This window comes from Platalea leucorodia, assembly GCF_965183815.1.
Source record: "Platalea leucorodia genome assembly, chromosome: 3".
In the NCBI taxonomy this organism is placed as follows: domain Eukaryota; kingdom Metazoa; phylum Chordata; class Aves; order Pelecaniformes; family Threskiornithidae; genus Platalea; species Platalea leucorodia.
Genome location: NC_138825.1, coordinates 100,597,411 through 100,619,600, shown reverse-complemented (window position 1 = coordinate 100,619,600; position 22,190 = coordinate 100,597,411). Strand labels below are relative to the sequence as shown.

The 22,190-nt window shown below is 42.8% G+C and overlaps 1 protein-coding gene across 1 annotated transcript in view; it reads right to left on the bottom strand.

Moving 5' to 3' along the window:
* COL21A1 (collagen type XXI alpha 1 chain) overlaps positions 1 to 18,623 on the bottom strand; it is a gene marked incomplete at its 3' end in the record, with an annotated part of 118,431 nt that extends 99,808 nt beyond the window's left edge. The window contains exon 1 of the mRNA XM_082306935.1: positions 18,586 to 18,623. The remainder of the gene's footprint in view (positions 1 to 18,585) is intronic.
* Between the last annotated feature and the right edge of the window lie 3,567 nt (positions 18,624 to 22,190).

The following is a 22,190-nucleotide window of genomic DNA, read 5'->3' as shown; positions in this document are numbered from 1 at the left end:
GAGGCTGTGATTGCTGAAGGAATGGAAATAGTAGAAATTGTAGAGGAATTTAGGACCTGAACTAGTGAAAACTTTGAAAGAACTCCAGTTGTCTTCAGTGGAGCTATATCAGACCCTTAGTATTTTAAACAGTTTTTTGAAGGAAGAAAACAGAAATTTAGCACATTCACGCTCAAAGGGGAAAACAAACATTTGCTGTTTCAAGTATAGCCAAAACTTGGTACTGTGAGAAACACTCACAGTTCCAGATATGGTATGATCCCAAGCAAAAATTGAAAGCATGCAAAATTTACACACTTAGCTGCTTTTCACCTGCAAGAAGACTAAAGATAGTCCAGCAAGTATTCAAGGTCACTTTCTTTCCAATGTGATGACTCTTACAGACTGTTATATGAAGACAATTATCATTCATAAAGTATAAAATTCCTTCCTGGTCCCTACCATATGTGTTTTCTTGAGTCCACCAAGCAACTAAGAACACAGTAGCTGCAGAGTTGAGTAATGAATGGACAAATCACACCAAGAAGGTTTTGCAAAGGTGCAGGGTGGGGAGAAGGCCAGGGCCACCCAGCACTACACAACCCATGCCTCTGGGTATTCCCTCCCCAGAAAATTCCTGTGTATTCCTCTGCTTTCAGCTTTGTTCCACACAGGTAAATAGCATTAAGAAAAAATATGAAGTAAGCCAGCAGATACCATACAAACCTCACCATGGATGTTGTAAATCACTTTCTGACACTGGAAAACCACCAGTATTTCCCAGTCCCCCAGATGGGCATCTGAACAAGGAGCTGGTTTAAGTTGTACGTGAAAGCACACACATTTAGAAGAGAAATGCCATTTCAACATCCATACAGTTAAGTGAAAGTTCATCTGCTTTGCCAAAGCCATTGTGCATGATCTTGGAAAAAAAAAGGATCAGCCAGGATATTTTTGTCATCTAGTTTGGCCCCTATATGCATAACCTATAGATTGTTTGCAAGAAACCAGATTAAACTGCATTTTTAAGAAAAATATCTAATCTTGTTTTAATGATTCGAGTGCATCCCTCGTCTCCCCAACCCTCTTAATCTTTTCCACTGTTTAATCAGCCTCACTTTTAAGAAACTGCATCTTATTTCAAAGACGAATTTGTCTGAATTTCCAGCCACTTATTCTGCCTATGACTTTCTCAGCAAAACTGAAAGGTCCCCCCAACTCCTTTCTATCTATATGTATACACAGTGCAAGCCACCATTCAGTCCTGTCCTTCATATACTAAACAACTTGACCCTCGTAAGATTCACGTTGCTATACTTGTTTTCCAAATCCCTTCTTTTTGTTACTTTCCTTTGAACTCTATTTTTGACATGATGTTTTTGAGGTGTGGACATAGAACTGGGCACAATATTTTAGATTGCTTGTTATTGTAAGATCCCAGATTAATTCCCTGTTTCTACTCAAAAGCCCTGTACTTCACACATCCAAACATACTGGTCTATTTTGTCCCAGCCCTGGAGCAACAGTGCATATTGAGATGATTATCTGCTGAATGGCAACACCAAAAAACCCAATATCTCTGAAGTAACCTACAAAGAATAAACTCATGACAATGATTATTCAGGATGATCTCAGAAGCACTGCTGTTCACAGGTATCCCTCAGTGTCTGCTAATGAACCTGTTTCTAATTATTTAAAGAATGGCCTTTGCTGAAGCCATTTAGCTCCTGGGGGGATGGGGACGGGACAGGGACGGGGGGCAGGGGTGCAGCATTGCTACAAGTCACTAAGAGAGAACCAAGAGGAAGGTCAGATGTCTGGGAGGACTCTGTAGGACTCGAGGACTAGAGTGAGGATGGGGAAGCTGCATGTGGTCCTGGTCAATATTGTTCTGGGGCTGTGGGAATCTAAGTGGGAGACAGGAATAAAATCAGGGTCTCTTCCTCAGCCCTCCATCCCCAGCCTCTCTACCTAAATGCAGAAGGCGGCTGCGGAGAGATCTCAGTGCAGTCTGCAACTACCTAGAGGGAAGGTGTAGAGCAGAGGGAGGCAGATTCTCCCCAGAGCTGTACAGTGGAAAGACGAGGGGAAACGGGCACACATGGGAACAGAGGGAATGCCAACTCACAGTAAGGGTAACATTTTTCACCAGGAAGATGGCCAGACACTAGAAGAGGCAGCAAAATCTCCATCTTTGCTGTTATTCAAACATGGACTGAACAAGACCCTAGCCAGCCTACACTAACTGGGTCTGCTTTGAGCAGAGGCTGGACCAGATGATCCCAGGAGGTCCCTTCCAACCTCCATATTTCTGTATCTCTGCAGTTCCTTTCCAGTACCCCTCCTCCTCATTCTTCCGAGTACAATTTCCAGGGCAATTGCCCTCGAGGTGCACAGCCCCCGTCCCTCAGGCACATCACCCTTCTCCAAGCCGTTTGCTTTTCTGAGCTATTCTGTTGCAGAACAGAGCCTATGAAGGTAAGAGAAGAGTGTGATGAAGAGCAGACAGGAGAAAGAGGTGGGACAGGGTGAGGAAAGCAGGCCCAGATAGTCCTGCCCTCCTGCTGCCCTGGAGGGCAGAATGGGGCTTCAGGCACAGCCACTACCACCCCTCGTATCTTGACCTCTCTTCCTGGCAACAAGACCAGAGGACAGCTGAGTAAGCAGGAGACAAACTCTGGGCATTCAGAGTACATCCCATACTGTGGGTATTCAGAGTACACCCAGCAGCTACTCCGTATCTCCCCCATCACATGCACAGAATATGCAGATATATTCCTGCACGTGAGATGTCTACCAAACGTCTTCCAGTTTGAAGTCAGCAATGACACAATAGTACTTTTTTTTATTCTGACACCTCCGAGGTGCTCAAGAAGGAATTCATCTTGTGGTCAGAGGCCACAAGGAGCCTTTGTAGCAGACATCCACCAGCACTTCAGCTTTCAACTTTCAAAGTGGCCTTTTTATTGCCTGTGATTCTTTAACAAGTGGTGGTGGCTCTCCCCCTTTCATGAGTAACTCCAGCTCTTCTCTTTTCTTGTTTAGGGGTCAGTGTCTGTATTAGCATGTTAAAAATGTCCCTACGTGTCTTTGTGTGCTTGAATTTTCACATGATACTTCGTAGTTGGATACATAGCTCTGTATCTGTATCATAACTGTCTGGCTATCCCATTCTTGTTTTATGATGAGCCATACCCTTGGTGATGCTGGGGAGCAATTCTCCCACTACTAAGCTAGCAGAACCGTAAGTACCATCTCATCTCTCCCTATGAAAAAGTCCCTGAACCCTGTAATACTGCTATAACCATTTACCTCCTATATCTTTGCTTTTTCTTTTCTCTCACTCCAGACAATCTGTGCTATTGGCCACTTGCTTAATCTTCAGACATTCACTAATGAGGAGTTAATAGTACAATAAGAGTACAGCTCCAAATCTCTAGGATCCTGTGAGGAGAATTACCCTCAGGTCTGAGAGGTGTTTGTTTTTACAACAATTACAACAGTCAGCGCCATGCAACTTTGCTACACACTTGCAAATTCTCAAAAATCTCAATGTTCAAAACCACAGAAAATTATTCCTCAGCGGTTGCAGACAATTCCCCGCAAGCTGGCACTGCAAGGATGGAGTGGGGGTGGAGGGCAGCATCCTGTTCCATCTTGCCAGGTTACAGCACATGGGAAGAAGGCAAATTCTTTCCTCCCACTCTATGTCTATGAAGAAATCTTCAACATATGGGTCAGAGAGTCATCTAGGCCCCAGGGATGAGATTTGCTACTATACTCAGTAGTGATACCAAACAGTCATAGGCACTCATCACCCACATACCCCTTACGTTTCCACCAGGGAACCAGAAGAAATAAGGCACTTTTTTCCCCTCTTTTACAATATTATAGCCCATACAGTAAATAGGTGAAGACTTTCCCATTCTGCCTCCTTCGCGCCATTCCAATTGCAACTTTTCTGTTCAAGAGACCAGAGCAAGCAGTTCTGCCCTTTGCTTCTTTTTGACATTAAGGGGCCTAGAATTTGTTAATAATTCAGGAGTACCACATTTCTGACTCAGCCAACTCGACTTAAAATAGTAACAGATTAATTAAAATGGCCATTAGAGATTAGAGCAGTTTAGGCAACATTTTTTCTTTCAAAAGCACGGATGAATTTTTCCAAAGTAGTTCCCGTATCTCAAAACATACAAAACCTGTACAACTTATTTTCCATAGAGTCCATTAAGAAATGTCTACTGTCACCAGCGTAGGTTGCAAAAGAAAGAATAAAAGATGGCACACTTGCTAGGCCCTATGACAAGTTGCTTGCTTACACTGTATATCGATGGTATCAGACGGGCCTGAACAAAGTACAGGTCATGCTTTCTTGCATAAATAGGTGTATAACTCACCTTTCAGAGAAATCCCACAAATTAAAAAAGCAGATTTTATATTGTCATAAATTTTAATACATGGTTTTCAAAAATGTGAAAGGAATACAATATGTTATTATTCATGCCAGAAATTTGACATTTCTAAAGATGCCAGATGCATTTTCAGACATATTCCAGAGTTATTCAAGTTGAGATGGGCTTTTTTTTTTTTTTAATGTCAAACTGGTGCTCTTAGAAAAATGGGTAGCTTCGGGGTTTGTTTGTTTGCTTGTTTTAAAAAGCTGCATTTATATACAAGAGAGAATTCTAATATATTCTCTGTTCCCAAGAACACAAAATCTTGAGCATCACTTACAGTGTTTCAGAGCAAACACTGTTTCCAGGGTTTATTCTGGCACTTGAAGCTAAGGATTATACGGCTGGACAAAAGCACCATGCATGCAGTCTTAGTGACTTCATATAAAGAAGGCTTGTGGAGATGAATTTATCTGTTAAATGTCAGTTCCAATTTGTATTTCTTAGAGTAAATGAAAAGCCATGGTTTAAAAGCATTACTAGCACAGATTCTTCAGATCATGGTGTTCCACAGCCTCCCTTTTGGGAGTGATCCTTTTTAATTATATCCAATCCTTAACCTTCTCCAAGCATTCCTAAGAGTTTGACCATTTATCACCAGAACACTAAAGATGCTGGAAGTAATAATAGCAGGTTTTTACATTTTTTGCACCAGTTAATTTTTAAATACTTGGTGCAAAGTAGTTACTTACTTACAAAATAAGGAGCTGCTAGTGCCTGTCATTACAAACCAAAACCTCCAGATTCATTAGAGTTCAGTGCCTGCATTTATGCAATGGAGCACCAACATAAAATCATTTGGTTTATATTTGCTTTCCATGATGCACAAGATTCATGTTCATTTCTATACTGTTAGTAGAAAATATCTACTAGCTTTTAAATTGTGGGATTCATAAACTGTCAAAAATATAGTAAGCCAGCAGCATGAACAACCATTAACGAAAAAAGGAAAAAGATAAAGGAAAAAAAAATCTATACACAAATTATCCAACATATAGCAATAAATAATTTATGTTAGACAACATATACAAAAAGAGACCAAAATGGATCCAGATGAAGAGTTTCTAAATATATTCCCTTTTATATGATGTTCCCTGTCTATGAAGTTTGCCTCATAGACAAAGTTTTAGTAGACTTAACTAACATGAATTAAAAAAGACAGGTTCAAAAATGCATTAAAGCTTTATTTCTATATTTCAGTCCTCTACTAAGGTAAGAGATAAGAACACGGTACGACTAATAGGTGTTGGAACCTCTGTACGAGAAGGCAACCTCCTGGTGGTGAAGGGTAGTCTGGAGTCAGGCACAACCTTTGCTGGGTAAGTCCTGTCCGTCGGTGCTACAGAGCATCACTGGGTGAGTGTCAGACAGACACTTCTTCAGTTCTGCTCAGAGACACCTTGAATAGGAAAATCCTAAAGAAGCTATTGAGTGTGCTGTTGTTCAAAGCAGTATGAACAATGCATTTGTGTGCTTTAACTTTGCAGCTTTGTTTCTAATACAGCAACACACACAATGTTTGCCATTATCCTTGATCGAATAAATCAGACTTTTTACGTAGCTTTCCTATTCATCTAGTAAGAAGCATCATCTCTACCATAGTTGACACATACACATCTCACTTTGGTCCAGTGTAAACAACAAATGCTTCCTGAGTGATGTGGCTTGCTTTTGGAGGCCTAACACCCAAAACGAATCAGAGTTCTCTAGTGTTGGTCAACATCAGTTATGCCACAAGGATCACTTTTGAAACTGAAAATGTGATACCTGTATTTATGGCTTTCTGTAGTGGTGGCAAAAAAGGGCTTGAAACTCACAATACCACCCATAGTTACACCATACCTCATACTTCTCCTCTCCCATTCCACCTCTATCCAGAAGCTTACCATTTAAAGATTTACCAGAAATGTAAGGTAAATGGTTCAAACTGTTTCAGATTGAGGAAGGACCTATGCCTCAGTCTTCTTTTTTGACTAATGCTCTAACCACGTGACATAAAGAGTAAAAAATACTGCTTTTCATGGAGCTTGTTCCAAAAACATGTCTTAAAAATTCCTGCTGACTCAGGATCCAGAGGTGAGACAGAGGAATTTCTACTCTGTAAATCTTTCTAGGAATCAGGCTTGTGTTAGGTACCTACTGAGCCACACAGTTCTAGGCATGCCTAGCATCAGACACATAGGTGTGTAGGAATTTTTATTGACAGAAATGCAGGCATAATGACTTCAGTTAGCCCTGAGGTTGAGTAGAAGCAAGAGTCTCTATGGCATTTAAACGTTGGACCTAGGCATCTAAAGTAGATGTCACATACCAAAGTCCTTAGGCCTTTGAGGAATGATATAATCAAGACTCATTTCTGTACCTGCGGGCAGTCCTGTCCAAGTAAGCCAGAAGGCACCAGTAAGGCAGCAGGCAGATGCTCTGCAGCAGATTCTGTGCTTCAAAACAGAGATGCAAAATCTAACTTAGGTACCGTTTGCTAAAGCTGCATTCCCAGAAATCCTGATTTCAGTGGTATCTCCTTCTCAGGTTCATTCTTCCAATTTTTCTGTGTTCCCATGTGTCCCATGGAAACCTGAAAATTAAGTTTCTTCACTGTGACTTGGCAAATATCACTCATTTAACTGCAGCTGCATCTCTATGCTTCTCACTGTCTGCCCACAAGTAAGACCAGTTTTTAGAAATTTGTAACCAGTCACCCAAAGCACTTCACTGGTTTCAGTTCTATACAGATTTTGATGGTCCATTCATTAATGGTTCATTCATTAGCACAAGCCAATAGCAGTATTACCTGACCTGCACCAAAGTATAGAGAAAATTTTGTACAGAATTTAATATTAAGGGAGAGATGGACAAATTCCTTTTCAGTAAAGTTCAATGTATTTTTATATAGTATATTATATTCTAGATTCTATGCTGAAGTATAAAAAATATGTGAACTATAAAAAAAATGTAAAATAAATATAGCATTTATCTGCACGTTGTAAAACTAGCACCTGTGGGTTTAGACAAAACCAATCATTGTACAGACACAGTGTTACTCCTTCAACTTAAAATGACTGAATGGACTGCTGTTTCCACTCAAAAAAAAAGCCCAAAATAAATTAATAGCCATCTCAATGGATCATAAAATCTGCACCTGGACTGTAATTTGTTGCATTCAGGCCTAAATAAACACAGCATTGTCTGTAGGACTGGGCCTCCAAACAAAACAAGTCAGGAAGTCATCAAAACAAATAAGCGTACACATTACATTGTACAACTTGAAACTTGAAAAAATGGCTACTCTATTTCCAATTACAGAATGATATGCCATGCTCTAACCTCTACCTAACATTGCTTTTCATATAAAAGACACAACCACTTTTTGATACTATATTTACAAAATACAAAACCACTGAAATATTGAATACTATGAGAATACTAACTTAATATGTTCAGGCACATTTTATAGAAGCTGTATTTGGCAGTGCAACAATGGCGGTATTTGCAGGTACTTTAAGACCACAGTAGTTATATAAGTGGTCTGTGAATTCCACCTACTCCACACAATGAGCTAATTAATTTCATATGTTTATTTACCAATTCAGAATGACTTTGTATAAAAATGTCATCTTCTTGTGCTAGTTTTAGCTGGAGTAGAGTTAGTTTTCTTCGTAGTAGCTAGTATGGGGCTGTGGTTTGGATTTTTGCTGGAAACAGTCTTGATAACACAGGGATGTTTTCTTTACCGCTGAGCAGTGCTCACACAGAGTTGGGGCCTTCTCTGCTTCTCACCCCACCCCACCAGCGAGTAGGCTGGGGGTGCACAAGAAGCTGGGAGGGGACACAGCTGGGACAGCTGACCCAGACTGGCCAAAGGGATATCCCATACCATATGACGTCATGCTCAGCATATAAAGCTGGGGGAAGAAGAAGGAAGGCGGGGACGTTCAGAGTGATGGCGTTTGTCTTCCCAAGCAACCGTTACGTGTGATGGAGCCCTGCTTTCCTGGGGATGGCTGAACACCTGCCTGCCGATGGGAAGAAGTGAATGAATTCCTTGTTTTGCTTTGCTTGCGTGTGCAGCTTTTGCTTTACCTATTAAACTGTCTTTATCTCAACCCATGAGTTTTCTCATTTTTACTCTTCCGATTCTCTCCCGCGTCCCACAAGAGGGAAGTGAGCAAGTGGCTGTGTGGTGCTTAGCTGCTGGCTGGGGTTAAAACACAACACTCCTTCAAAAAAAAGTCTCATTGGAGGAATCTCTGGGGCATAGTATCAACATCCAAAGATGGTGTGTATAATATCATATACTGTTCTCTTACCTAAACTATAAGAAATTGACCCACTATTTGACTAAAATGAATTTTCTTGCTTCTAAGCCTTATTCCAAGATGTGTGATTATATTCTCTGTTCTTATATGGGCTGTATAATTCATCAGGATTCACAATCAATTTGAAAGTAACAGAATTTAGCTATAATTTAGCCATACTAACTAGCATAATACTAACTGTATCATAATCCATAAGCATTGCTTTATATTTTAGATCTTTAAAATCAAATATTGTCATGTATGTTTTGGAATGAACTTATTAAAGAAGAACTCTCTATCTAGACACATGGTTATTGGTTCTCAGATAGTACTAAAGGTGAAAAAAAGCACATGCACAAACACAGAAAGTCAATTCCTTTTCAGCCATATTGTAAAATATACTCCCATGACAACAAAAACAGATTTAAAATATCAACCAGTGAAAATGTCTAAGCAAACGAGACTAGAAAATAACCACTTCAGGAAAAAGACAGCAAAATGTCTATGTCACAAAAGATAATAGGATTATTTCATAATAATTATCATAATAATTATGAATATTTTCAATGGTATCAGAATATTCTCTACATCTTGGCCTATTCATTTTCAGGAAAGAAAGGCTGCCTCCTGTTTATTCAAACAAGAAAATAGGTTAATGATTTAAAGTGATTATATATTTACTTCAGGTGTCAATCATCCGTGCTTGAGTTCTATTTTGGTGTTACTGTAGCAGAGTTTTCAGTATGAAATCACCATATAACAGAATTTTCATATCACTTTGACTTCTGAGCAAGATTTCACTGCCTGCAGTTGCCCAACTTTCCAAAGGCATCCTATAAATAATTCTGCAGGTGCAGAAGACATATATTACCCCAGCTCTATTTAAAAATCAGATAGAGTGAACCAGGAAACAAATCCATGCGATGGTCAAGTGCTGAGAAGCAGAGTGAACCAGGTCTTCTGCAAAGCACCGGAACTTTTGCAAAGGAAATGCTCTGTATTGGACAGCTCCAGGATGCTTTTTTTGAATGCCTTTTTCTTGCTACTGTCAGGTACCATCAAACCATGAACTACCGATTACCTATACTGAGTATTTAGCATAAGTAGGTTTACTTATGCATACACCAAGAAGAAATTCTCCTTTGCTAGAAAAACATCTTCTGAGGGCAGATACCTTGTTTAAATCCAGATCAGAAAAGAAAATAAGAGATAAAATAAACGGAATGCCTTTACTCTTTAGGAAATAAAAATTAAGCTTTTTTCTTGGTACTGCTTGGCTTCCTCGACGACAACTATGTGCTCTGAAAATTAGATGCAGCTGCCCTCTCTTTTGAGCTCCTCAATGATATCCTCTGCATCCTGGCTTGCCTCCCCTTTTTGGCAAAAGTTGTCAATGTTCGTTTCAACTGACTCATGAGCATGCCATGACCATGTGGGCCTCTTTGCACAGCAAATGGACTTAATCACAGGGGCACACAATTACATTCCTTTCTCCTCATTGCAAATTCATCAGGGAGTAACAAACATAAAACTCCATTGTCTAGGACCTTAAAAAAAAAAATCGCTGTTATTCCTATTCAGCAAATCTTCCTCCCCTTCCCCACCCCTCATTCTTTTCCATTGTAGTAAAAAAGAAAAAAAAAAAACTCCTTTATCACTTTATCTTCTATTATACTGCAAGAGTATATTTTTAATAGTTTAGTATATTGCCAGCATTTAGATACATTTTATCATCATGATTTGTGCAATTCTACATGGGGCTTGAAGGATTCTCAATTTTACTTTTCAGGGATAGGAAGAATCTCCTCCAGGTCTCTTAATTGCCATTATTTCCTCGCTCTTCTTCTCTCAACTTCCAGCCAGAGCTATTCAAAAAGCCATTTAATTTATTTGGTTGGTTTGCTTAGGGTTGCCATTTGATCCTTGCTTTCTCTGCAAGTGACAGAGTTTCTGAAGGACGAAGAGGACTTCTTTTCAGTAGGTGAGAGTTTCAGTTTCCTTTCAGTAAGATAATTAGGGGTTTTGTCTCTGAAAATTCCCCTCGACATATTAACACCTTTTAATTTTGCATTTCCACTTAAAGTTTCCTTTGTTTTAAGTTGCTATGAAGTAAAGGGCTCCACTCTTTACATAGCTCCAATGTTCTTGGCTGTACTTTTCCACATTGTTCTATCTCATGAGTTGACAGTGAATCTCATGGTATATCTCAAAAGTTCTCTCACTTTCGCCTGCCCAGTCCTGCTCCCTCCTAATGGAAACCTTTTAAACAAAATGCGATAACTAGGCAGATACCACTCCACTTGGGAAAGAAGGGCACACAGTTCCTTACCAAGACACTGACATTCAGTTTGGCTTATATTCTGCCAGGAGCGATCTACTTTATCTTTCAATCATGTGCTATCAAGGTCAAGATTTTAAGAGCTGGAGACTCCCGCGTCCACCTCCCATAAGCAATCAATCCTCTGATTAAATGGGAGTTCAGCATTATATAAGTTTCCCCTGGGTTTTTGACTTGGGCAGAAAGTCTAATCTCAGAGAGCCACTTCCCACAGAGTGCTTTTTTGTTTTGAAACATTTCCCACAGCTGAGAAAGGAATGAATTCACAACCCTAACAGTCCAGCAATGGTCCACTCCTGCCTCTTCTATCTTTAAGTCATATTCTGCATAATTCACCCACCATTTAATTTATTGCACAGATGTGCCTGCCTCCTCTTCTCCACAAAGGACACTGCAGCTACACTTACAGTGTTTATTTTCTCCACTGCCTTTTTATTTAACTGGGAATATTATTGTATCTTCTCTGCTTGCGATGAGGAAAGGGGAAATAGTAGGAAACCAGGGTCAGATCCCAAGTGCAAGTAAGTAGGAACATGCTGATCTGGTCAAAGAGAGCTGCAATTAATGGAAGAGACATTTATCTAAACAGCCCAGCTTAGATCTCTGTCTAATGGAGTCTGTCTCGGCCAGAGCTCCAAGACAGCCACCGAGGAGATCCCAGGTGGTTAAAAGACTAAGAAAAAGAAATTATTATATTTGGGGACACTGAAGGTAGTAAGTACTCTAATTGCACTAATTGCACCTATAATTTGAACCATTTAAGTGTCTGATATGAGGAAAAGATTTAAAGTACCACTTCATACATCTTCCCTCAAATGTATGCATTACACTGATAGTCCAGAAAGCTCATCGTGGGACCATGCGGTCCTTCCCTGGCAGCTCCCCTGCTAGTTTGGCAAAAGTTCACAGTTTTGCACACTTCAGTGAAGCAAGATTTTAAACTGAGCTCAAAAATCTGGTATTTTAATAAATAGTACTGTTGATACAACTATGTAATGTTATCTTGACCTCTCCACATAAGATACTGCAAGCTGTTGTGGAACTAGGGAACTCGTAAGGGGGTGAGAATTGGAATTACCTACTGAGACCAAAAGAAGCACAAGGTACTCTTGACAAAAAAGACTTCCCAAGCCTCTGTTAAAGGCTAAGCCTAGACATACTCCTGCTGTCACACCAACTGCAGCACTCTTCTCATATGTGTCTTCAAATCACCTTAATTGGGCTCATTTTTATATGCTGCAACAGTTTTGACTAAAAAGAAAACTTTTGGAAATCATTAACTCTACTTAATGAAGAAAGTACAGATTGTTATAAAATATTTTGGAAAATACAAGCTTGCATGCTTTAAAAATTGTTGGCTTAATCTCAAACTAGCACTCAGGGTTTTCTTTTTTCCCACTTTCTGTTGATGTAGGATATAAACAAGTTCAGGCAAGTTAGAACATGTTTTATCATCACCATGGCTCTGAAGATTTACACAAAAGAAAGGGGAAAAGAATTGACAGTTTGGATCATGCAAATCAATATTGTACATTTGATAAATTGGACTAAATACAAAAAAACCTCAGAGTTTTGGGTAGAGTAAATGGTCTTTAAAATATACAAAAATGTTCCAAGCTAACCCAAATACCCGTGTTAATGTACACTCCAACCACAGAAGTTGGGACACTCTTCATTGCAACAACTCAGTTTCTCCCTTTCAAAGACAACTTGGATAAAGATGTTTTTCTAGCGTGTTCTACAGATAAAATCTTTTAAAAAACCCTGTAAGTTTTGTCACATCAGCAAATATACAGCGTGCTACAGCTGCTTCAGCCATGGATATGCCATCTCCAGACGGACCCATTTAGAGCCCTCCCAGATAATCTTAACTTCCCAATTAAAACATACAAAAACCCAACAATCGCTTCTTTGTTCCAGGTCTTTTACACCCACACACAAACCTGCACACTTGTAAGCAAGCAGTCCACTTCTACCAGCAGATTTTACCTATGCCAAAGAAGATGGGGATGGCAGAGCTACATCCCAAACTGTTGATTAGCACCTCCTATTTACACAGTACTTCTGCTACCACCTCTAAGGACAGAGATGAGTGTGCATGAGGCAGCAGCAGGACCTGCCATACCCCTCTGCCGTACAACTCTCTCACGTCACGCAGGACTGCAAGGGAAGCAAACCTTGGTCTTCGAGGTCACTGAAGTGCTTTCTTCAGCTCTGCACAGTCACCTTATCTCTCTTCATACCTCCCGTTATCACCTTCCCAACAGCCAGAACAAGTGACGCTGAGATCCCAGCCCTTTTCCCAAAGCCTGGGAGAGGGAGGAGAGTTGGCAGGGGCCAATGAAGAGGAAAAGGAAAACTGTTAGCCTGAGAAAAAATGGATGGCTGCAGAGGTGATAAGAGGTACCCACAACATGGGAGAGTAGAGAAGACAATGAGGAGAGCTCGTCTGGATGAAATGTGTGAGGGAATAAGAGAGATCCTGCTGCCACAAAGCTCCCCCGAACACTCCCTGTCCCAAAAATGCCCTGGGCCCTCCTCATACCTCTATCCCCATGTCAGTTCCCTGAAAACCCCCACCCCTAGTCCCACAGCCAAAGGCAGGTGGCCCTTACAGCCACTTCTCAAGCCCTCCTGCCCCAGAAGGACTGTGATTTATCCCAGCCCCTCCTTGTCTTCCCCCCGCAATCTGCAGAACCCGCTCATTTTGCCACATCAGTATTTATTTCTGTCTACACTGCTAAGAAGCCTCCAGCCTCTCTTTGTTATTAGTTCTGTGTCTCATGCCTCAAACCAGAGCTTCAGAGCAAGCTACTGGAACTAATCATGGGGGAGAGAAAAATCTTGGAATATAAAAGTCTGAATTATGAAGAGGCCTTAAAGTACTAATATACAAGGTGGAAATTTAGATTTCCTACGTGCTAATGCAGTATTCTTAACAGGCTTACTTTGAACTGACAGAGAATTCAAGGAAAAATGTAAATCTCTCACTGGCATGAATGATAGTTTTATTTTTCACCACATCAAGTTCAAACAAACTTCCCTGCAATTTTTGCATGTTCTTAGTTATAGAGAATGTGTCTCATTCCAGTGCCTGTGTGTTTTACTTAGAGCAGCTATTAACTTCTCACTATTTAAATCCTGTTTTATTACAGCATAAAACACACCGATAAAAAGATCAATTACTCAATCCAACATTGAAACGATATAAATCACACAAAATTCCAAAAGGTTGACATGTATTTACTTTGTACTCTTATTTCCACTCGTAATATTACCCAGTATGATCAACACTGCTCATCTCCCTGGTTTCTATCTGCTGTTAATCACGAATAGTGTGCCTGACATCTACCCTGGAAGGCTAAATCAATCAGCGCTGCTTTAAAACAATGTCTGTGCAGATTAATGGTAACTCAGAAAAGTTTCTTCTGTAAGTCTCACAGTACCTCAGTACCACAGAAACTAGAGAGAGGAAAAAAGCCTCTCAAGCCATTTTGTCTATGCCCAAACGAGTCTAAGTTTTCTTCTACCATATATTGTTTTTTTTCCACAGCCAGTCCAGTTCTAAATGAAGCAACACAGAAGCCTTGCAGGGCTCAGCCTATTTTTATGGGCAAAAGCAGAGAAGAAATGTCAAGCCTTGATTACTTTTTTTTTCTTTTTAATTTAACAAAGCAATATGTATTACCATGGTGTAGCAACCTCCTTAACAATTTTCTGCTTACCCCTAAATTTTACTCCGGACTGGTAGAGTTGGCTACTTACAAGCAGACCCTGGCTGATGGAGGCAGCTCCAACGCAGATCTGCGGGCGGTCACCGCTGGCGCTCAAGGAGGTGCACTGGGTTCTCCTGGCAGAGAATGCACATGGGCCATCAAACCCTACGCTCCTACACGCTCCAGCACAGGCAAGCCAAGGGCGTGCTGCAGAAGGACAGGGTGCTGAACCACACATCTCTATTGCAAAAAACTCTTCTAGAGACCTTGCTGTTTTGTGTAATTGGGGGAGATAAACTCTCCGGCAATCTCCTTGTGACTGTCACCCTGGGACAGATGGCAAAGTTCGCCTTCCCATCTCTATAGGCTCACCCTTCCTAAAGCCCACATCTTCGGATACTTCAGATACCCACTACTGTGCTAATGGGTAGATTTCACACATTTTCAACCCAAAATTTGGATCAGTGAAGCTTTGAAATTTGTCAGGGCCCTCACGGCACTAACAGGCCTTTACTGGCCCCTTCCCACAGCCCAGGACCCCACTTCAGCCCCCCAGGGCCATCAGCCCCTGCCCCAGCAACGCTGCATCAGGGCTGGTCTCCAGCTCCCCACATCCTTCCCTGCCCAGCCACGGGCCCCACCAAGCCGGGCCTACCCATGGGCCCACATCCCAGCCAGGCCTCAGCCTGTCCCCAGGGACGTGCCCAATGCCCGGGGCTGGGGCTGCCCCGGTGCCCCCCAGTCACCCTGCTCCTGGCTGGGGCGGTGGGACGAGCTCTGGCGGCCAGGCCCTGCCCTGCTGCCCCCCTCCATAGGGAGCGCCCGCCGCTGTGCCCTGACAAAATGTGTCCTTTCAGATGATTCAGAGAAACTCCCGCAACATACAGGGCAACAAGCTGACATCAGAAAAACTTAATGCAAGACAATGCATTTTATAAGGTGCATTTTGATTTCTTCAAGCGCTCTAGACTGCCGTGCCGCCGTGGGTGTGATGAGAAGCAAGGGAAGCAGCAGAGGATGAAGCAGCAGAAGACGCTGCATGAACAGCACGTCTTCAGCGGCGTTACTGGGCTCAGCTCTGGTCATGCCAGCTCAAAGAAGAGAAAAAAGGCAGGAACAAAGACATCTTAATAATACGGATGACTAAGAGCATTAAAAAGGCTTGTCTTATAAAAAGACATTGGAAAGATTGAATCAGCTTTATTCAATGCCTCTTTAAAGCAGTAGGAGTGGAACACGGGGACACGAAATAATAACAAATAACATAGAAAGAGAGGTTAGGCCTTGTCTGTTCCCACTCTCATAAAATGAGGATGTTCAAAAAAATTAAGTGAACCTTTTGTTCACTGTGAAGCTAATTTCACAAGCAATCACCAGAAGCAAAGAATGTAGCAGAATTTTTAAAATAATTAATGTGCAATTTCATAACAACAGCACAAAGAACACAATAAAAGAATAAAACTTGAGCAAAGCAGCAAAAACCTCTAGGTGAGGCAGGTAAGGGAAGAAAAATGCCAAGTCTCATTCCAGCCAGCTATTTCCATAATTAGTTGGGCTAATAGTTGAACTAGGCAAAACCCTTGCTTAATCCAGTAGGACAAACTACATTTTTCAAAATATGTTTAAGAACTGAACTATAATGCAAGTAATTTCAAAGATGATGATCACAGCCAAGATGGAGATAAATGAAACCAAAGTAGTTAAGTTTTGCCTTGTGGACTGCCTGAGACATACCTGTACTACTGAGGACCTGGAGGGAGCAATGTGATACAGTTTACAGAATTGTACTTTGAAACCGAGCTCCAATCTCCTAACATTTACCAATAAGCCAGTTTACTGGTTGTGATGGTGCCAAACCAAGATGTGATGTTCTTCAGCAGATCATCCACCACTTCTCTTAGACTTCAACTGTGAATGCAGTTAGAGCAGAAGGAAGAAGAATAACAAAATCTAGTATAAAAGTTAGGCATGTGAGTGAAATATTATAAATGGATTACTGAGCCATGTTTATCTTACAAAGCTGCCTCTTTGATACACGTGATCATCACCCAGAGCGTGAGTTCACAGGCTGGCCTCCTGGTAGCCTCTGCCACCACGCGAGGCTGTAAGGGACCTGGAGAGATCACATAGTGTCTCTCCCAACCAGAAGGCATGGTCACCCTTGCCTTCAGCATTTCTGGTAAATGTTTGTTAGATCTGATCTTAAAAAACACCAGTGAAGAAGATTCCACACCATACGTGGACAATCCAATGCTCAATTACCTGTAAAATTAGACAGCACTTTCCCAACCATTTAACCTAATCTCTCCTGCTGCAGTTCAGCACGCTGGTTCTTGTTACATCTCCACTGAATGTGGAGAATAGTTTATTTCCCGCCACTCTGCAGCAACCAATTACACATTTGAAGACTGTTATCACATCATTTATCAGTCTTTGCTTCCCTAGACTGTAGAATTCCAGTTCTGCCACTATTTTCTCATAGGTCATGTTTTCTAGATCCATGATCACCTTTGCTACTCATCTCCTTCCTAACTGGTGGAACTGTGGTGTCCAAAATCCCATACAGTACCGACATCAGTCACAGACCCCCCCAGTCACAACTACCATAAGATGTCATCACACATCTGCAACACTCCTGTTATGCATCCCCGAATGATGTTTGTCTTGATTTTTTTATTCTAATATCTACACACACATATAAAAAAAATGTGTGGGTTTCTTACTGACTGCTGTTCAGTTTGTCATCAGCTGTAACTCCTCAATCCTTCTTTTGCAGATCCTCTGCTTCGCCAGTTCACCTGACCTTGTACTTACACATCACATGTTGCACATATCTCTAACATGCTGTATCCTATCAGAGTCTTCATGCTGAAAACGAAATTTCCTAAGGGAAATATTTAGAACAGTTTTCACAATTCTTCAAATAAATATTTTGTGCCCATTCTTTAGTTCAGTATTATGTATTTGAACGCATATTTGAGAGACATATAATGCGCACTCCCACAATCAATAAGGTTTGGGGAAAACTTCCAAGTAAGTTTACTAAGTAAATGTAATAAACCCACAAGGCTTTCTCAGGCGTCTGAAAGGTGGCAGATTCTCAGAATCGACCAGAGGACTGGTTTTCCAGCCTGTGAAATCCTTGAATCGGAGACCAGATCCTTTCAGCACAGTAAGTGCCATGTACATCTAAGCATTACACAACTGAAGAGTGGTGATCAGAAGTGGCCCACAGAGCAGATTATTCTGTCCAGGTACAGAAACAAGTGTAATTGCAGCTATTACGAACCCTTCTACACTAATTGCATAATGTCTCAACTCCCATGCCACACACTGTCAAAGAAGTTAAAGCACACGTACACCAAGTCAGTAACTCGTTTTGCCCGTGGTGAGAAAGTAGAGCAGATTTCTGTATGGCACAGAAGGACACAATGCGATATAAACGATCTCATCTCACGCCAATAAACTGAGCGAGGATTTTAAGCTAGCGCAGTCTGCCTGCACGTACTGCAACCACACTGCAAAACCACACCAGTGACACAGTCCACTTGCAGCTCCCTGTTCAAAAGAAGGCACAAATGCCCTTATCTCAGGACCACGGCTTTCGGCCGCCCACCGTCCCCACGCCCGGGCTCCCGCGGGGGCAGACCGGCTGCGGGGCCGCCCCGATGGCTGCACCTGCCTGTCCCCCCCGCCCCGGCTGCCCCTCCAGCCGCACCCCCGAGCGCGGGGACCCCCGCAGGGGTGAAGGACCCCCGGGGAGCTCGCCTCTCCCCCCCGCCGCCCCCGGGAGCCCCGCTGACCTGCAGGCGGCCGCACGCCCTCCCTCCGCCAGCCGCGCTGCCCCCCCTGCCGCAGGGCTCTGCTCGCTGCGGCGCGGCTCTGCCCCACGCCAGCTCGGCGGCGGCGGCCCCGGCCCCGGCCCCGCGCCGCCCGCGGGAGCCCGCCCCGCCGGCAGCACCGCCCCCCGCCCGCCTCCCCGCGGCCCCGGGGCTGCCCCCGCCGCGGCCCCGGCTTGGCCGCTGAGCAGCGCTTGTCCCGAGCGCAGCCCGCCGCTGTGCCGCGCCTCTCCTGCAGCTCCTGTGCGCCCCTGCCCCCCGGGACGCGCGACCCCGCCATCCCAGCCGCCTCCCGGTAACGGGCGGGCAGGCTTCCCCGGTCCGGACCAGCATCCCGACCCCGGGCTGCATCTGGGGTTAGCAAGGTGTTTGATACAAGAGGGGCAGACCGGTAGTTTGAAGTAACTCGGTGATGATGCAGCTTTCATTTCAGAAGTACTTGTTTTGGGGAGCTTACTGCAAGATCAGACATTATTTAGCCACGTACCTCAGGACTCCTGTTGCACATGGGGTTTCACACTTTTTGGGCCCCTCACTGCAAGAAGGACACTGAGGTGCTGGAGCGTGTCCAAAGAAGGGCAACGAAGCTGGTGAAGGGTCTGGAGCACAAGTCTTATGAGGAGTGGCTGAGGAAGCTGGGGTTGGTTAGTTTGGAGAAGAGGAGGCTGAGGGGAGACCTTATCACTCTCTACAACTACCTGAAAGGAGGTTGTAGTGAGGTGGGGGTTGGTCTCTTCTCCCTAGTAACGAGTGATAGGACGAGAAGAAACGGCCTCAAGCTGTGCCAGGGGAAGTTTAGGTTGGATATTAGGAAAAACTTCTTCACCAAAATGGTGGTCAAGCATTGGAACAGGCTGCCCAGGGAAGTGGTTGAGTCCCCATCCCTAGAGGTATTTAAAGAACAGATAGATGTGGTGCTCGAGGTCATGGTATAGTGGTGGACTTGGCAGTGCTAGGTTAACGGTTGGACTCGATGATCTTAAGGGTCTTTTCCAACCTTAACGATTCTATGAAGTGAAGCTGTCCCACAAACCTTCAGTAATCACCACACAACCCTTTCATCTGCGTCCGTGGTACCACCACCCATACCAGAGCTCGGGCGCAGAAGCCCTTTTTGTGTCCATGCGAAACTATTGGCACTTGTTACCTGAATGCCTCCCGCCCCCTCGCCCCTTTGGACAACACATGCTGCAAGGTGTTGTGACAGAGGAATAGATCTAATCCTGCAGCTGCAAAGGCAATGCCCAGATGGACACCTTGAATAAATTCTTGCCCGTCTTCCAGCACTTCTTTTTCCAGGTGAAGGGACAGGATGACTTTTGTGAGCCCTGGCCTCAGTGATGGCTGTGTCCAGGAGACAGGCTGGTGGGAACACTTTGCCTGTGGGAACTGGATGACCAGCCAGTGAGCGCGTGACCTTCGTATGTGGAGACATGTTATCAAAGCCAGGAGCTGGTATCCTTCACTGCCTTTACACAAACTTCAAGACACCACCCCACCCCAGCCCCCCTTGAGAGAGGTGTGGCAAGCCTGGCACAGGCAAAGCAGTATTTAAGACCTCTGGGGCCATTCCCTAATTGTTCTTTATTCACAGGTTGTACTTAGGTGATGTTCCTCATGTCCCCCCGTACATAGAATCATAAAATCATTTAGGTTGGAAAAGGCCCTTAAGATTGTTGAGTCCAACCATAAACCTAACACTGCCAAGTCATCCACTAAACCATGTCCCTAAGCACTGCATCTACATGTCTTGTAAATACTCCCAATGTCCATGAAGGTCCTGGAGGAACCTCAGAGCTGTGCCACATGGGCCCTGTCCTCCTGTGAAGAAATGCATATGGAGAAAAACATTAATTAAATAACATGGAAGTGGCAGCTTTTGTCAGACTGGATGCCTGGCTAACATGGGTCCAAGGCTGGCAGGTAGGAAGGGGAAAGCAGCTTCACTAGCTCTCTGTGAATAACATACGTGTTCTCCCAAACAAGAGACACCTACGTTAGAAAGCGGCATGGACTATGGACGCCAGCAGCACCAAACAGAGGCTCCTTGCTCTCATACTCAAGGCCCTCACCCCTCTGCCACTGCCATTTTCTGGATCTGAGGCCAGCTTGTCTTCTTGATGCTAAATGTGCTTTTCCAAGACGTCATGGGCTATTTGTGCTGTGGGCACAGCAGTACCCATGATCAGTTCATCTATTTTGTAGTCACAGTGCACGTTACTAAGAGACCTCACCTCCTCTCTTCCCACAGATCTTTCCAGCTTGCCTTATACCCATGCCTGTGTACAAGCTTGTGTTCGCATAGTTCATTCAGCCAGGAGACAAATCTGGGTTCAAACATAACCCCGATAAGCTTTAACATGTAGCTTCTTTTGAGGATTGCCGAACAGCGGCAGATTTTTCTGAATGAACAAGGGAGTGAGTGTCTGTGTGGCATGCTCATACACAGAGACAAAGTTCAGGCAAACATCTCCATGCTTGACAGAAGAGCTATCACCTTCCAGTTAAGTGCAAATAAGAAAGAAATAAAAAAAAAAAATCAACCCTGCTGTTGTCTGCCTATCCGAACACAGCAAAGGATCAAAAGATTCTTTTCGTTCTAAATTGTATCCCAGAAAGGCACTACTTGGGAACATCTGAAAGGAACATCTCTGATAGCAATTCCTTGTTTCCCATCCTCACTCTGACCACACATTTGGAAAACTGAGCAGCTCAGCAATGAAGCAATGAGTATCCCAGTTTGCAAAGATGCAGTTTGATTGCTGTCAGTGAATTCATTCATATGTGTGTATATATATACCTAAAGACATGCACACATGTGTAGTTTGTGTGTACTTTTTTTTCTTGTTTAAAAGAAGAACCTATAGAAGAGAGATGTTTAAGGGATTCTGTGTATGAACTGTCATATAGTAGACAATACCTATTTTAGCTAAAAAAGTTCAAGAAGAAGAAAAAATTAATAACGTTTAACTATACCATGGACAGAGAACATAATAGCAAATGCCGGCTCTAAGAGGGCTTAAATCTACCAGAATCGATATTTTTCAATATGTAGCACCTTTGGGCCATTGTCTATATGAAGAGAATATTTCTATTAACACCATGAACAGTTTCCCACCATTCAGGCCAATGTACTGTGACTCCTTAAACAGGAATCATTTGCAAGTTTTGATGATGCCCTGTTTAACAAATCTGTTTCCTGGGAATCAGTTTAGAAACATTATAATGCTACATGTATAAACTTTGCCTTTAACAGAATCTACAATTAAGTCTGAAAAATTACCGTAATATAGCAGCGGTCTCAACTGCAACTAGCTATCGTATGACTTAAATCCACCAGTGATCATGCAGGCTTCAGTAACAATTTTTTTGTTTAACTTTCTTACACAAAAAATGGGATAGGAAGGTAAGTCTTGTTAGCCCTTAGGCTGGTCATGTTAGAAGAAATGATGCACAAAAGTGGATGTGAACACAGCTCCCAGTAGATCATTGTTTTGCCATTGTGATGTTTATTCACCCATTAAAATCTCCTACCATTAAATTATGCAAATGGTGACTTTTTAGCTGAT